Source organism: Panthera uncia (assembly GCF_023721935.1).
Source record: "Panthera uncia isolate 11264 chromosome A3 unlocalized genomic scaffold, Puncia_PCG_1.0 HiC_scaffold_12, whole genome shotgun sequence".
Classification (NCBI taxonomy): domain Eukaryota; kingdom Metazoa; phylum Chordata; class Mammalia; order Carnivora; family Felidae; genus Panthera; species Panthera uncia.
Genome location: NW_026057579.1, coordinates 16,661,483 through 16,675,320, shown reverse-complemented (window position 1 = coordinate 16,675,320; position 13,838 = coordinate 16,661,483). Strand labels below are relative to the sequence as shown.

At 38.5% G+C, this 13,838-nt stretch overlaps 1 protein-coding gene across 1 annotated transcript in view; it reads right to left on the bottom strand.

Moving 5' to 3' along the window:
- Positions 1–13,838, bottom strand: part of ALK (ALK receptor tyrosine kinase) — a 675,158-nt gene that overhangs the window by 415,661 nt on the left and 245,659 nt on the right. The gene's annotated exons all lie outside the window — the stretch shown is intronic.

The following is a 13,838-nucleotide window of genomic DNA, read 5'->3' as shown; positions in this document are numbered from 1 at the left end:
TCAGGAATAATAATACCTAACAGAAAGTGAAAAGTGAAGATTTAGAGAGAGAAAATAGTTTGAGAGAAAGCCAAAGGAGAGAATCCTTTTAGCTGGGGAAAAATAAAGGTTCCTTGAGCGTCATGGTGGGTTTGAAATATGCACTGAGAAGTGAAAATATAGGTAGGTGTTTAATTTTCCAGGGCCAGCACTGGAAAGAAAGAAAACCAGGAAAGAAAACAGCATATGCACATGCAAAGATCAGGTGGTTACCACATATAGGGTTACCAAACAACTCAATCTAACAAAATTGACTAGAATGACCCCTGTATGAAGAGAAGTAATGGAAAAATATGTTGAGAGATGAGGGGGATTTCAATTTTACGGTAAGAAATTTGAGTTTTATTCTATAAGCAATAGGAGGCACTGAAGGCTTTCTCAATAGAAGAGTGATATAGCCAAGTCTGAGATTTTAGAGGAAAATACTGATAAAAGAGTATCGTACACTGAAAGGTGAGAGGAAGGGCATTATAAAAAGTTTGGTACAGAGCAATGAGGGCCTAAGCTAAGAGTAGACAGAGAAGAGGGGGTGGGGGCAAGAGATGTAATGGTGATAAAGGAGACTATATTGGGTGTCCAAATAGATTGAAATTCATTAGAGATTTGCAAGGAAGAGAAATAAGTAAAAGTAATGGTGAAAGTCTAGATCAGGATGTCTGAGAAGATGATGGTACTAATTAGGGAACCAATACAGTTATTTTGAAGTAAAGGCAGTAAATTCAGTTTGAGCATCTTCAGTCTGTCATGCCAGCAGGAATCGAGGAGGCAATTAGAAATATTTAATTGAAGATGGGAAGAAACTGAAAGCAGCGATCTGGGGATCATCTTTCTAGAGAGCAGAGGGGAGCCTGTGAGATTGAATATGATAGGAGAAAGAGAAGGAAGAGGAAGGCACCAAGGGTGTTTAGTTGGATGTTCTAAAATCAATATGGCAGAGCTGAAGATTCTCTCTTATCTACCGACCTTCCCCCTGACCAGAACATCCTTCACAGCAGCTTTCTCTGACCTTGCCTATCAAAGCTCTTCATTCAGACATGCCTGTTAAGTCTGATACTTCACATAGGGTGCCAAGATACCATTGAGGAATTGGGAAGAATGCTAGCCTGAGAGACATAAATTCTTACTCCAGTTCTGCACTAATTCCCTTGAGAGTTGGGGTAGCTAATCCTCTCTCTCTAGTCTTGAGTTTATATCTAAAATGCTGAGGAGTAGACCAAAGATCCATACTCTAACTCTGAATCTTTCCACTCTAACATGAAGATTTTGAAGACCAGCTCTTTCTCTCTCTGACATCACTCAAATATGCCACATTTCTCCTTTCCAATGCCAAATCACGGACTGTTTGACACCTCTACTACTAAATTTATTTAGCCAGTTGGATGCTTCCACCAATATCATTTTAGGTTTCTAATGACTTATTTCATATTATATCAAAAAAATTGGATTGTAACATATACAGGTCTCCATCATTACTTGGGTCCTACCTGTTTCTTCATATTTTCTGCCATGAGTAGGTAAATCTACCACCCCATTAAGTAGTACAATTTTAAGCCTTTATACATTTATACAGAACTATTTCAAGAAATAAACATCCAGGTAGAGTTATTCTTTAACTCATGTTATATTCATGTGATATTTAATCACTTCCTTTATTAAGAGAAATGCCAATATTTATCACACTCATTTGACCTGGTGTTGAATCCTATCATTGTTCAGGGCAACAATATAGATTTCTTTGAGGAAAATCCCTCTTCTCCTTGGTGTCATTCATAACTCTGCTCTCTCTGTCTTATAAACCAGACCCTCTTCTCTAAGCTGGCTCAGAAAAATCCAGGGAGGAGAGAGGTGATGGGGTGCTATAATGATAAAAATCTGGCATTTTCCTGCTATCTTTTATTATTCCTTGCTTAGAGCTGCTTCCAGCTTTCCCTGTGGTTTCAGAAACACAAAGAAAGTATAGTCATGTTGGCATGTCTTTGCATCAGTAGAATAAATCTCAGTAACTATTTCTTTTTCAAATTAAAGGGTTTTTTTTTTGTTTTTTTTTTTTTTTTTTTAGTTTTACTTTGTTTTTTTACTCTCCAGGGATAGCAGAATCTTCTCTATTCATGTAGGAATCCAGTTGTTAGCTATTGTGTTTGCTGATAATTTAAAGAAGTTTACATCCCTTAGCAACTGGATATGCTCACAGTTTGTCTCTGGCACAAATGGAAGACCTTAAAAATAAAAAACCCAACCTCTACTAAAAACAGTTTTCTAAAAGTATGTCTTCAAAAAGGTATTTTTAAAAACAATGCTTGCATAGATAATTTCTTAAGCAGAAAGTTAAAGCAGTTTCAGAAAATCAGGCTTAATTTTAATGGCCCTCACTTACTTGGCTCATTGCCCTAGGAATACTTGGTAAATAGTTGGTGTGTCTGGATTTCATTGGCTCTGGATGTAAGGACCCCATGCCAAGCCCCAGGTGTCAGATCTCCATGGAGTGGTGCACATCTCACAGTCTCAGTGGCCTTGGAGACATCACAAAGGGACTATCACCCAGAAAGATCCAGGACCAATCCTTGTGAGCAACAAACCACGAAAGGCTCCTTCTTTGCTTTTCCTCTTTTGCTCAATTTTGTAATATTTTTGTTACCACCAGGTGGTGGTAGGTAGGTGCATCCATGGGACAGGTGGAGTTATCAAAGTGTAAAGTCTCACTTTTAGGAAATTACCAAAATAAACTCTGCTTGACGAGAGTCTGGGAATCTTAATTAAATAGGATCAATATTACACACAGAACAAAAACTAAAATACAAATATAATTGAAGTGTCTTTCCTTGTGGGAAAAGTCACAAAGTGAGTGTGTGTGTGTGTGGGGGGGGGGGGGTGTATGCGTTAAACTGAGAGCAATGAACTAATTGGGCTTCTTTCACTTAAGACCCAATAGTCAACTTGATGAATGTCTTCTATTTCCAACCACATTTTCCTTCCTTTGGGAAAAGAGAAGTCTCACATTCAAGTTTCAGATTCCAAATACGTTTGTGTATGAATTTCATGAAAAAAGAAAAAAAAAACCCCTGCTCCATTAAAATAATCATAAGATCTTATAATTTTAAGGCTAGAGGAGCTACAGAGATCTTCTAATTCAAATCCCATCACTTTACAGATGGGAAAGCGGATTCCAGAGAAGTTGTGTGATTTATCTCATCACCCTGAGTGTTAGTAGTATGGACAGGAGCTCAGTGATTATGACTTCAATCGGACTTTTGTCTCCTTTTCCACCAAGCTGCTCCTGTTAAGGTCATCAGTCACCTCCATGTTGTCAAATCCAGTGGTCAATCCTCAGCCCTCAGATGCTCTTCCTGGAACATCTTCAGCATTTATCCACAAATGATCACTCCAACTCCCACATTTTCTTCACTTGACTTCCAGGATACAGAACCCTCGTGGTTCTCCTTCCTCCTCATTGTCCACTCTTTAATCTCTTTGCTGGTTGCTCTTCATCTCCCCAACTTGCTAATCCTCGTGTTCCCCAGGGCTCAGCCTTTGGACCTCTGCTCGTTTTCAGCTCCACTCATTCCCATGAGAAATCTCATCCAGTCTCCCGGATTTAAATGGTATCTCCCTAGTGAAGACCCCCAAGATGCATCTACAGCCCAGCCCACTCCCTTGGATTCCAGGTCCATTTATCTCTCTGCTTTTTTAAGATTTCCACTTTGACATCCAATAGATGTTTAAATTTTCCATGTCAAAAATTGAATTCATGACCCATCCACACAAACTTGATCTACTCATAGTCATTCATAACCCCAATTTTGCAATTCTATCCTACTAGGCCAAACCATTGCAGTTACTCTTGTTTCCTTTCTTCCTCTCACATTTCATACCCAAATCTTTGGCTCTACCTCCAAAATATACCTCACATCTGACCAATTGCTACCTTCTGTCCTGCTAGTATCTGTTTAGTTACCTTTTTTTCTTGCCAGGATTCATTTCTTGCAAATGTCTTCCACACCTTTATCTGCCCCAGCCCTTACTGCACTATACCCTCAACACACCAGCCAAAGTGATCCTTTTAAAACTTAAGTTAGAGCATGTCACCCCTTTGCTCCAAACCTCCCAAAGGCCTTCCATTTCTCTAAGAGTAAAAGCCCAAGTCCTTACAAGATCCTGTGTAGCCTGTCCCTCACCCCTCCCTGACCTCATCTCCTATTATACTTCCCTGGGCTTACTCTGCCCCAGCCACATGGCCTCCTAATTATTCCTAAACATTCCAGGCATTCTCCTACTTCAGAGCCTTTGTGCTTGCTCTTCCCTCTGTCTGGATGCTCTTCTTCAAGAAGTCTACATGGCTCATTATTTTATATCCTTCAGGTAATTGCTAAAATGTCAACACTCACACAAGGCTTTAACTACACTTAAAAAAAATTATACTCCACTCTTCCCACATTCCCAGCCTTATTATTCTTTATAGTATCTATTCTCTTCCAATACACTGTATGTTCTACTTATTTATTTTTTTGTCTCTATGAGAACATAAGCAACAGGAAAGCAGGAATTTATGTCAGTTATGTTCACTGATGGATCTCTAGTGTTTGGAACAGTTCCTCACACATGTGTTATGTGTTGAATAAATGTGGTATGAATGAATGAATGAACAAATGCCTCCAAGTCCAATCTCCTTCAACTATAATATATGGCTCCTTTTCTAGTTTCACACTCTCCTGGCCTTGGAAAAATCAGTTCCTAATACCACTGCTCATAATAATGTAACTAATGTTGAAGAATTCAATATGGCAACGAACTTCTGCCATCACTTCTTTATTTGGGCATATAAGGCTTGTTCTCTAAGAGCTGTTTATTTCTTCATTAAGTGCTCTACTTGAAGTTTGGAGGCACTGCCACAGGTAGATCACTAGGCTTATAGTCAGGAGCTCTATACCTCTAATCTGTCTCCTCCTCTCCCTACACACTGTCCCAGGCCAGTGTCCTGTTGGGTCACCTACAGAAGATTCTCTGTTGGTCTCCTTGTTCTCAGCCTTTTCCCTCTAATCTCTCCTGTCCCCTGAAAACCAGAATGATCTATCTAAGTGGTCTGTCATCTTTCAGTTTTTAGTGGCCACTTTTTTTTACTTGTAGTTAGACTCATAGAACAGAGAATCTCCATTTAAAGTTCCATCTCTCACCTTAAGGCAGCCTCTGAAGAGGTCTCCAGGTCTCAGGGAGCTATAGAAGTCAATTCATATTCCCTGATCAATATGGAGCTCAAACTTGGCCAGGACACTCTGCCTTACATAAACCATCAAAGGTGGTCTTTCACTTGGAAAAGTGTTTTCTCTACCTTGGTCATCCATGTACCTCCTTCGTGATTTTTTCCACAACTGTGTGCCTCTCCTATTATTGTGGACTTCATGTTCTTCCTAAAATCAACTTATATTTATAAACTTAAATCTAACTTAAAGAATCTATGTCACTATTATTACTTCCATAAACTAAAAGGTGGTGTCATTTGTTATGAATAGGAGGTAACCTTAAAATTAAATATAAACTCTTCAAATGACAAAGAGTATTGGGTAATCTGTAAATGCACACCACAGTATGGGAGACATGGGCAGAGAGAATAGAGCCCCAGCTCCTTCCCATGGCCTGTTCAGTGCCCTCCAGGAACACAGAACTTCTTAATGTTCTCCCCATGCTTATCTTTCATGCCTCTCTGATTTTGTTAATTCAGTTGTCTTTGCCTGGAATGTCTCTCCCAACTAAAATTTACTTCGACATTTTATTATTATTAATATTATTATTATTATTATTATTATTATTACTATTATTGTTGTTTATATTATGAAATTGTTACACATACACAGTTTAAAAAGCCAATTAGCGCTCCAGACTTACAACACAAAGCAGTTGCCCCACCATCCTAATTCTCATCCCCAGAGCAAACACTTTCAATCTTATTCCCTTTTTTGGGTATAGATATAGATATAGATATAGATATAGATATAGATATAGATATCTATATATATATATATATAAAACATAAAACTTATCACTTTAACCATTTTAAGTGTAGAGCTCTGTGGCATTAAATACATTCACATTGTTATGCAACCATCATTACTATCATCCATCTCCAGAAATTTTTCTTCTTTCCAAACTGAAATTTCATATCCTTTAACAATAATTCCCATTTCCCCCTCCTCACAGCCCATGGCAGGCACCATTCTATTTCTGTCTGCATGAGTCTGACTACTATAAATCCCTCATACAAGTGGAATCATGGAGCATTTATCCTTTTGTGACTGGATTATTTCACACAGCATGACTTCAAGGTTTATCCATGTTGTACCATATAACACTTTCAATTCATCCCAGGACTTCCTTTCACCATTATGCTAGGAATTCTCTTTGCCTCTCTTCTGGATGGATCTCCTGTTTCCAGGTTCTCATGTTTTCCTATTTCTTATTTTTATTCCTTTATTTTGATGTAGCACATCCTCCAGTATATTTTTAAGAAGAAAGGGTATATACAAAGTAAAATATTTTAGACTTTGCACTTGTAAGAGTATCTTTATTTTAACTTCACATTTAATGATAGTTTGGCTGGGTATGGAATTGTACGTTGGAAATTATTTTCCTTTGGGATTTTGAAGGCATTTATCAATTAACTTTTGTATCCCTAAATTGCAGACATTGTTCTGATTACCTATTATCTGTATGTGATTTTCATGTTTTCATCTGAAAGATGTGCAATCTTTCCTTGTTTTCTAGTCTTTTAAAATTTTGCAATTATGTGCTGTTGTGTACACCTTTTATATTGTGGAATTAACTGTATCGGGCACCTTCTGAGGTTATTGCGTGTGTGTGTGTGTGTCTGTGTGTGTCTGTGTGTTTGAAATTTATTCATGTTCCCTACATTAATCTGGGAACCCTTTCCCCGTCTTTGCTTTGATTTGTTTCTTGGTTTTGGTTTCAGTATCTGTTGTTGTTTTTGTTTTTCCTGTTAGAACTATACAGTTCTATTAAAAGTATTATCAAATGTCTGTTGGTCTTTGTCCTTTCTCATTTAAGATTTGAAGAAACTGAAAGCCAACTGGAACCTCTGAGCGCATGGATAAGGGCTGTTGCCTAATAAACTTCATAGGAGGGTGACTGGGCTAGGACCTAACCATTTTGTAAAGGATCCCCCATGTCAAGATCAGTAAATTTTTCTCTTGGGTTTGCCAGGTTCCTCAGAGAGAAACCTTCTGCTTTCCTTCCTGGCTGGGAGGGCATAACCCTGGCTGCCATTCTTCTGAAGCCTGAAGTGGGAAGGAACAAACTAGGGAATGTTTAGGATAGAAACTCTCCCTTAATTCCCCAGTAGGCAGTATGATGCAAACCCATGCTTTCACCTTTGCCTGTGTCCTGGACTCTATCCTTAGATTCTATTTGGGGTTCCTCTATTCTTTCCCTCAGTTGGCCCATTTGCATCCTTCAGCCTTTATATATGCCTCTCCCTGGCCCTCTTTCCTCCCTTGCCAGCCTTAAGTTCAGATATTATATCCCTGATATTTTAAATTAACTCATAATATTCATCTTTCACATAATAAATAGAGTCTATGTGTAGATTCCTAATTCTAGGCAGAGGACTTAGGCTTTTGGGAATCAAACTCCACATCCTTGGAACCATAAAGAAGGGAATGAAGAAAGGAAAGTGCCCAATCCAAGCCTTCCAGTTTCAGATTCCTGATTTTGAGACACTAAGTAACAATAAAGATGAACATCAGTAAATATTTTAGACTACGACAAGCCTTTACATGAGTAAGCACATAGTAGATGCTCTTTGGAAACATATGAAGGTAAATTTAACACATGGGTAGGGTTGCAAGTACATGGTTGCTTCTAAATGGAATGAAGATTTGGGGATCTTTAAATGTCTTTGTGCCTCATCAACAATTGGCTTCCCAGTACTTTTTTGATGATGGACTGTCTCTCCTTTAACTGGGCCTTTAGTTTGTGACCTAATCTTATTTTTCATGGTTCCCTGAGACATGCCAATTAGAGCTTTCAGGTCTCTGTGTATTTTGGTATCTGGATATGTCTGACTCACTTAGGGGCTTTCATCCAGTGACAATAACCATACCCCATGAGGTCTTCATGTTAACAGGGTTTAAATGTTTTCTACCCCCTCAGGCTCTTTGGGTGACGATTCAACCAAAGAGAAAATGTGAAGTGAAAGTTTGCACCCCTCCCCTTCTTACTCTAGTGCATTGCAATGGGGCTACTTTTAATGTGCTTAGTAACAATTAGCTCTTGGAGCTGCAACAGCTGCACAATGCTGATGCTCTCCAGATGCAGCCAACGAATTAAATCATGCGATAATTCAATTGGAAAATTGGGTGTAATTATGGAGAATGCAGAGTCTGCTAGTCGCCTCAGAGTAACTTGGAGCTCTTGAAACAACAGTGGTATGGGTTGTTCATAAAGTGTGTGGCATACACAGAAACTGACATCGGTGTTTGCAGGAATCTCAGTGCCCTCTCTGACAACAGTATTACCTAGCCCTATATTCAGTTGAGAGCTAGCTGAGTGCCACCAAAAAAAATCTCCTTTGTAAATTCAAAATTTTTTACAGATCACCCTTCATGACATGATGGTGGCTGTACTTTGAGTATCTGCTGGTTGAGAACATGGAAAACAAGCAAAGACTAAAATCCCCAGGGACTAGCAGTTGTGTGTTAATGAATATAACCAGTTAGGTCAGAGAATCCTAAGATAGGATACCTTGAACATTCTGTTTTTATTTTTTTATTAATTTTTAAAATTTTTAAAAAATGTTTTTTTTTTAATTTTTGAGACAGAGAGAGACAGAGCATGAGCAGGAGAGGGGCAGAGAGAGAGGGAGACACAGAATCTGAAGCAGGCTCCAGGCTCTGAGATGTCAGCACAGAGCCCGACGCGGGCTCGAACTCACAGACCATGAGATCATGACCTGAACTGAAGTCAGACACTTAACCGACTGAGCCACCCAGATGCCCCTTGAACATTCTATTTTAACTAGAAAACACAAACACACACACACACACACACACACACACACACACATCTAATTTTTTTGTGTAAGGCCAAAGCCAAGGACTTGGGTCTTCTGTTTGTGAATTATCTTTATTATACTCACCATACCCTTAATGAATTCTCTATAATTTCCCATTTGGGTTTATGTAAAGGAGAATAATAACCTAAAAAGATTTGTGGAGCATTTTGAATAGAGACTTCTTAATGATATTAATGTTTTTCTTTCTAAACGTTTATAGTCATCTTACTTCCACTGCAGATGCTCTGTGTACTGCTTGCCATTGTGCCCTATACAACTTGAGGTGGCATCATCCATAGGGCTCCTTCAGACTGTGTGGCTACAATCTGCAGAGCCTTCCTCAGGGGCCCTGTCTCATTCAGCAGTAACTTCTTTTTTAGTGGCTTGTCTTTATTGAATCTTTCCAAAGCATTCAACTGAATTTTCATAGAAACAATAGCTCTCTTCTTGCATTCTAATTGAATTTTGTAATTACCATAAATATCATTGAGAATGAATATAACAATGGACTCTTGGGAAGCTAACATCTTAACTGATGGCAGCAGAAGTGTGCAGGTGTACTAGAGAATAGCCTGTTGACCTCGAGTGTTCAGGCTGCTGTGGGCATCAATCAGGATGCTTTACAGAGCGAGCAGTTACTACAGTGAGTTGGTAAAGTGGAGGTTAATTAAGAACTTCTACTGTCCTACAATTTAGTGATGTTCTTAAATGAATTTGTATTTTGTTCTTCACTGTTGCTTCTATATATTTTTGACACTGTCGTCCAGAGGGGTGAGATATCTTTATCGTTTTAGTCCATAGTCAGATTTTGGGATTCCTTATCATAGCTCTCCAGACATATTAGTTTTCATTTTGGGAACCCCTGGCTTAGGGTTTCCTGCCCTTAGTGGAGTAAAACATATTGAGGTTGGTTAATAAAGTGGTTAATAAAATTCTCTTTGTATAGAAGTGATTTAAAATTGAAGGGGAGAATGATGAAGGTGCCCTCTTCCATAATGAATGCTTTCTAAACAGTTTGAAGGCTGCAAGAAACATTGATGCTGAAGAGGAAGAAAGCCACCAATTTGCCCAGGGAGACCTTCTCCAATTCTTGTTCCTTTGGCTCTGCCTTTGAATGCATAACATCTTGTCTTTTAATTAGACCCGGCCAGGTAATAGCAACCTCTTTAGACTTGAGGAGCACACTATTGAAGAATGTACCCCTGAAGCAGATGGTCTTTGGTTCAAATCATGGCTCTGCCACTTGCTTATCTAAGTTAGCTTAATTCAAACCAGTCTCTTGTCTGTAAAAGGTCATATCAATAAGTACTCCACAGATTTATTATGAGAAATAAATGCTTCAAGATATCCCAAAGGACCAGACATGTGTAGGCACTCAGTAAATATTAGGCAGGAGCAAAGTTTTATTGGAAGGTAAAGGAATTGGGAAAAAATCTAAGGTGGGAGGGACAGAAGATGCAAAATAGGGATAGAAAGAATATAAGGAGGATTAGTTAAAATAATATAGAGAATTTTATAGTTACAAATTAAACTTATGTACATTGTATCATTGCCAAATCCTAACAACCCTGTGAGATAGGATGGACATTAGTATTCATTTTACAGATGAGGAAGCTGAAGCCCCAAAGATTAAGAGTTGGTCAAGATGATGGAACAGAGTTGAATCTAGACCCAAGGTCTGCTATTCTTAGCCTAGTACTTTCACATGAGGCCATATGAGCTTCAAATTTCTGTCATTACCACAGCATATCAGGGACTCTGTGATGAATCCCATCCTCCAGATGACCTACTTTTGGTCTACAGAGAACTTCTATGAGCAGGGTAAGTGCTCTAGGAAGCTGTTTTGGGTCTTACAAATCTGGCATGCCTTCCAACAATTATTTCAAGAGAAATAAGTATGGAGAGAATCTATGAAAACAAAAGGCTGGGCCATTAGGTTGTGTACAGGGGAACACTGAATATGAAAACTGCAACTGGAGATTACCCACTGAAATTAAGAGCCAGAGAAAAGTGATATTATGAGTCCTGAGTTGTTTTATTAGTGGATAGAGAATTACAGGAAGTGATATGTTTTGAGGACAAAAAATTTAAAGGTCTAATGTAACTCTTCAGGCATATTAAAAGACATTATTTCCATATTCTTCTTGGATAATCAATCATGCCATAGCAAATTAAGAGTTCTTATTTTTAGCCCTATTAGCTACACAATGATAATGAAAATTGATTACAGTCACATTCTACTCCTTAAGATACTGTCAGTAAATGAACTGAAATGCCCCAGAATCAATCCATTTAAAAAATATACCAAAGGTTGAAAAAAAGCTGTCATCAATTACTCTGACATCTGTTAATAAAGAATAGATGATAAACTGAATGTTTCTGTCATTGTTAGCTTACTGTAGGCCAATAAAACAAGTTCTTTTGTTCCACTAACTAGAGACATCTACAAGAAGCTTAATGGATCTAGGCTGCTGAAGACCATATATTGGTTTCCAGAAGTAGAATTCACAGAAATGTTCAAAAATACTAACAGAAATGGGCAAAAACTAAAGAGAACAAACATATTTGTCTCTGATTTATCAACCTTCAAAGTCTAAGAGAGTTCTCTGTTTCTAGAGTATAGAAAAGCAATCTCAGGATGCTCCTACAGGTGAAAAAGTGGCAACTTTGGAATGATGTAGAAATGTTGATAGGTGTTCAGTAGGGTGGCATTAATAAACTGGAGATTTGGAGAAACTGGGAAGTGTACATTTTGTGGACCTAATTGAATGGTTTTGGACTTTATGTTTTTAGAAAGATATGAAGATATCCAATGGAATAGTAAGTGATAATATACCAGCTCCCCATGGTGTTTCTACAAGCTGATCTCCTGGGTCCTTGAAAAGATACTGAATGTAGTATCTTAGGGGATCCACACTAACACTAAAATCTTACTAACCACAGATTCTGGAAGGAACTCATCCAGTCCTTCCTCTGGTTATTCTGAGCTGTGTCCATGGAGGCCTGGAAGGGCTCAGTAATGATCATATAGGGCAAGAAGATAGTTCTCTGGGTTCTAGGCCCATGTATCATCTTTACCCTGTGTTGTAAAATCTCAAATACTTTCAGAGACCAGGGTCATTAAAAACCAACCTCACAAACATGCATTGCTTTTGAACAAAGATAAATTAGTCTAGATACTCTTTGTAAAAAAAAAATGAAAATATAAAGATTCATTTCTCTTTTATGAGGGATTGAATTTACTTAACTTGGAAAAATGCTGGATTAAATCTCAAGTTTCTCAATATTTCTCAACTGATTTGCATATGATCATACCATAGCTGGAGATTGCATCAAAGAGTTGACTCTCCATTCTGTTAAATGCCTATACCTTTATATCTATATATCTATATCTATCTTTCTATATCTATCTATCCATATATATGTCCATAGACTTCTTCCTCCAAGAATATATAATTCTGTCTGAGAGTCAAAAGCATACAAGTATGTATAAATTCAAATGCACAGAAGAGGTATGACAGAAATTTTTGAGGTGACGGAAATTTTTTTCATGATTGTAGCAGTGGTTTCATGGCTGTGTGTGTTTATCAAAATCCACAAGACTGCACACTACAAAGAGTGAATTTTACAAATGTAATTTTGTACATTAAACCCTTTAATAAACCTCACTGGTATTGTGAAGACTAAAGATGTCTTTGAAACTGATATACACCTCTTAGAGCACACTACAAATAGAAATTAAAATGGCAGAGCACCAGCCAAAGAAGGCTGGGCAAAGAGGCCTGGGAGGTTGGGAAGACGAACATGAACCATCAGAATGACTCTCTTTCCGACAAATACCCAGGTCAACTACTAGCTTTGATGTAAAAAAAAAAAAAAAAAAAAAAAAAATGTAAGTAGGTATGTTTGAAAGTCACTCCTGAAGGAGACCTTGAAGAACGGATGGAGATTGTTGCGGGGTGGAGAGAAACTCCACCCAGCAGGACAATGAAAGATGACAAGTCAGGTCACGGTGGCTGAAGAGGAGACAATGATTTGTTGTCTAACTCTCCAGCCACGATGGGACTGTAACTAATGAGGTTATTCTGGTTACAAAGGAAGCATTCAGCCCCCTAATGAAAAACTCTTTGGCGACTGGTGTTAGGGAAAGAAAAAACAAACCAGCGGCTTATTATTAGTTCCGCAGCAAGTTAATTAATTTTTGCCAGTCACTTCAGGTCACTTGCCGGCCAGAGCATCTGTCTCACTCAACTGAACAACTGGAAGGATGGTGGGTGTGTCTTCAGGCCACCCGTATGTCCAGTTTCTGGGAGCACGAGGTGGGGCCAAATACCATGCGGAAAAAAATGTGAGCTTCTGGTACTCTTCCTGCTCCTTTCCCCCCATGATCCACTCAAGCCAGGCCAAAGAACTGCAATTTCAATGAGATACAAAGCAAACACAAACACTTAAAAGAGGTTATTTCTGCCTCTGTACATCATTCACATGAGCATCAGAGTGCCGTGCCACAGTGAATACAGTGAACACTGCAGCAGCCTGCAGAATTCCCAGTCCACACTACTGGCCCAGCTCTCCCATTGAAGAGCTCTGGCGCCATGATAAGGTTAACTTCTCCAGGCTTCTTGTCGCTCGCTTGAATTGCCTATCTGCATGGAAGGACACTCATTTGGCATCCCTTCTATTGTTAAGAAGTTTGAATTAATAAATATACATTCTTTCTCTGAGAAATGTCAAGCATTTG